The sequence below is a fragment of the Orycteropus afer genome, unplaced genomic scaffold, assembly GCF_000298275.1.
Source record: "Orycteropus afer afer isolate SDZICR_OR568_19922 unplaced genomic scaffold, OryAfe1.0 scaffold00221, whole genome shotgun sequence".
Classification (NCBI taxonomy): domain Eukaryota; kingdom Metazoa; phylum Chordata; class Mammalia; order Tubulidentata; family Orycteropodidae; genus Orycteropus; species Orycteropus afer.
This window is the reverse complement of record NW_006921808.1, coordinates 696,192-700,406: the sequence shown is the minus strand read 5'-3', so window position 1 is coordinate 700,406 and position 4,215 is coordinate 696,192.

Here is a 4,215-nt window from a genome sequence, read left to right as displayed (position 1 = left end):
TCTCACCTACTTTGGTCATGTTGTCAGAAGGGACCATTCCCTGGAGAAGGATGTCATGCTTGGTAGGGTGGAGGGTCGATGAAAGAGGGGGAGACCTTCAATGAGATGAATTGACGGTGGCTGCAATGATGGGCTCAAGTATAGCAGGGATCATGGAGCTGGTGTGGGACTGGGCAGTGTTTTGTTCTGCTGTGCATGGGGTCACTGAGTTGGAAATGACTCAACGGCACCTGACAACAACAACAAGTGCTGCTCTGACAAGAATATACCACAAATAGGATAGTCTTAAGAAACAGGAGTTTATTCTCTTACAGTTTGGAGGCTTTAAGTCTGAGTTCAAAGTGCCAGGCTCTAGGGGCTGGGTGAAAGCCCCTCAAAGTTGGCCTTCAGATCCGCCTCCTGCTCTTGACCTACTGAAGCTGGAGGTTTTTTTCACTCACCTGCTGGCTGCTGAGACTGACAAGCCCAAGGTTGACAAGTAAAAAGGTACACTTCCAATGTTACCAAAGCACATGAGAGGCCACTCATTCAAGTCCATTGAAATTGCCAAGGTCGACAGAGCATGGCAGGGAACTGAAGAATGACATGGTTACGTGCAGTTTTCAAGCATGCTATAAGCAAGAGACTGTTTCTCAAGGCTTCTCCTTATATACAGGAAGCAGACCACATCCCTAAGGCATCTACTCAGCTGCTCACAGTATATTCAATCATGGAATTGATTACCAGTCTCATCATGGGGAATGCTACATCCAGCTTCCCAGCCACTCAACCAGGGCCTGCCAAGTTGACACACAGAGTTAACTACCACAAATAGTATGAATGGACTTCTTACTGGACTTTTTCATATCAGTTATTTCAGAACAATGGGTGTGGATACATAGTAAATGAACACTGTCATCTGGCCTGGCTTGGGTACGCCTGCAGGTACCATAGCCACAAATATATGTGCTTATGTGAGCATGTGGATGTAGACATCCAGGTGTTCAGGACTTTTGGCTACAGTGGCACCTACTTGAGCCTGTTCACTCTCTCATGCGTTGGCTGAAGCCACACTCTGTGGATGGCTAGGACACATGCTCCTACTTTTCCACTAGGAGCTGGAGTCCATGGGGAGGCATCTCTTGGTTACCTTCAGTGCATACCACACGTCATATGTTGCAGACCTAGCTTTGCTTGAGTAGCCCCTTAGGAAGCCCTTGCTCTGGCTATTTGAGACAGCAAGGCCATCCTGGTGCTGATGAAGCTCCTGACCCAGGGGTTACCAAGAGGTTAAGAGGCTGAGAGACTCTGCTTGGCTTTTTTAATTCATCTCATTACTTAATTCTCCAGCCCTCCCTCATTTGTCTTATTTGGAGTAGGAAACATTTTTCTCTTCCTCTTCTGATAAAGGAGTTCTGGTGGCACAGTGCCTAAGGTATCTGACTGCTAACTAGAAAGTTGGTAGTTCAAACCCACCAGCTACTCAGTGGAAGGAACACTGGGCAATCTACTTCCATAAAGATTTACCACCTTGGAAACCCAATGGTGGTTGCTATGAGTCAGAATTGACTCAATGGCAGTGAGTTTGGTTTGGTTTGGACTGATAAATCTGAGATTATTCACTGGGAACCCCTCACCTTCTTTCTTTTTTATTTCAAATTTTCCATTCCTCACCATCCATTCTTTCTTACCTCCTATTTTCATTTGCAAGTGTTTGTGAACCATCCATTTATACTGGTTATACTGTATAAGGTGGTAGGTGTGTTGAGTATGGACAAATAAGAACAAGACAATCTCTTCAGGTGGGGACTGCTCAGCTTCATGTGGAAGGTGTGTGGAGAATAGAATGGGCTGTCCTCAGACAGGCCCTCTGTTCAGTACCTCCTACAGTACTGTCCTTTCATTTGCATCCTCTGACAAACTCTCCAACCCCTCTTGTCTATAAATCTCTGCTTCCCCTCTTGTTTTGGCTATCATGTTAGCTTCCAGTCATTGGGACCTTAGGTATAACAGAACAAAACATTACCCAGTCCTGTGTCATCTTCATGATTATTGTATCTTGAGTTCATTATTGAAACTATTATGTCAGCCCATTTCACTGAGTGTTTTCCTCATTTCCAGGGATCCTCTACTTTACCAAACATGATATTCTTTTTGAGTGATTAGTCTTTCCTGTGGCATGTGCAAAGTAAATATGCTGAAATCCAATGTAATCCTTGCATCTAAGGAACATTCTGGTTGTATTTCTTTTAAGACTGATTTATTTATTCTTCTGGTAGTACATGGTGTACTCAATATTCTTCCCCAACATTACAGTTTAAATGCATCTCTTCTCATGTCTTCCTTTTCATTGCCCAACTTCTGCACACATATGTGGTGATTGAAAAAACAATGGTGTGGGTCAGATGCACCTTACTCATCAAAGAGATATCTTTGCTTTTTAAAACTTTAAGAAGATATTTTGCAGAAAAATTTCCCAATGTAATATCCTGGTTATTACACCCTCTTATTCATTGCCTGATGCTCCCTCGGTTCCTCCTTGCCCACTGCATATTTAACTTCATACCATCTGGATCCTGCACTTACCACACTAAAAACATTGTTTTCTCAAAGGTCACTGAGACTGAAATGCCAAATCCAATGACATTCCCTCAGTCTTCTCCTTCAGACTCTCCATCCAACTTGATCCAACACTGATGATCACTCTTTTATTCCTGTGGCTCTCCTCTTTTTTTCTCAGTGACACCATTAGTATGGCTTCCTCCTATTTCCCTGGGGTTCTTTGTTATCACTGCTGTAGAGAGACTTTGAAAACAAAAGGTTATTGTGGAGGAGGGCAGCAGGATGGAGGTACAAGTGGAAAGAGAGGTAATAAATAATTTCCACTCATTCAGGATTAAGAACCTCTATTTCATGAATGTTAACTCTCTGAATCTTCCCCTTGTGGTCATATTTCCTGCCATTAGTGGTAGTGAACACTCTTAGGTACAGGCAATGTGCTTTATGTTTGTTTAAATGCCAAAAAGAAGCAGAGTGATGATCACGTCCTGTGTCCTGGGCCAGTAATCTGGGTCCATAATGACCTTCAGGGAAGCTCACAGCCTGGGCTATACCTGCACACTGGAAACGTAGAAGCCCAAATGATCAGCCTGGCTTCAAGGGGCCCTGATACAGACTCTTGGTAGGCCTCCTTCCTGACGTTGCCAGGACACAGGGTTGTCCCTTCCTTCTCCTGCCTCTACATTAGAATTTTGCCTAAGTATGTGCAGAGACTCTTTCTTTTGCTCTCCCTTGGCATCTTATCTCTTCCAGGGACTTGAGCCTTTTGTTCTTGGAAATTGAAGTCTAAATTCATAGCAGTATAGAAAGCAGGCCCTGACAGAAGGCCTCGATACAGAGAATTTATTTAGACCATTATACCAGGGATGCAGCTTGAGGGGCTGGGAGAAGTGAAGAAGGAGGAGAACAACATTTCTCAGGCTTCTGTGTAGGCTGGGGCTTGGAGTTACCCCTGATGGAAAGTGGAAGGAAGTCAAAACTTGCCTGGTGGGTGTCAATGGTCAATGTGCTCACATCACAGGGACGTAATAGTCAGAATAGCCCTGCACATAGGAATAGAGGTGTGCATAGGGGAGCTGAGGTGAGGAGCTGGTAGATAGGCTGAGAGGGGTCAGACACAGTCTTGTGTCTCTGACAGCTTGATGCTGCATCTCACAGAAGGCCCCTGAGTGCCTGCAGGATTCGTAAGTGTTAAGCCCACTCCACGCATGGAGGTGTGCTGATGGAGTCACAGGGTGGCCCAGGTTTTACATTCAAAAGTGACTTCAAATATAAACTTCTGATGACTTTTTTGGTATGTGTTATAAAGTGTTCATTAGTTACATGAAAGCCTTCAAACTATGCCACAGTTTTTAATTCTTGAAAATGTTATTAGGTGTCATCGAGTTGGCTCCAACTCATAGCAACCCTATGTAGAAAAGAATGAAACAATGACATCCTCATAATTCTTGTCGTCTACTTTACCAAGCATGATATCCTTCTTAATGGACTGGTCCCTTCTGACAACATGATCAAAGTGCCTGAGACTAAGTCTGGCCATTCTTGCTTCTAAGGAGCATTCCAGCTGTACTTTTTCCAAGACAGATATGTCTGTTCTGGCAGTCCATGGTATTTTCAGGATTCTTCCCTGTGTTAGACTGGGTTCTCTAGAGAAACAAAACCAGTAAAGCTTATATA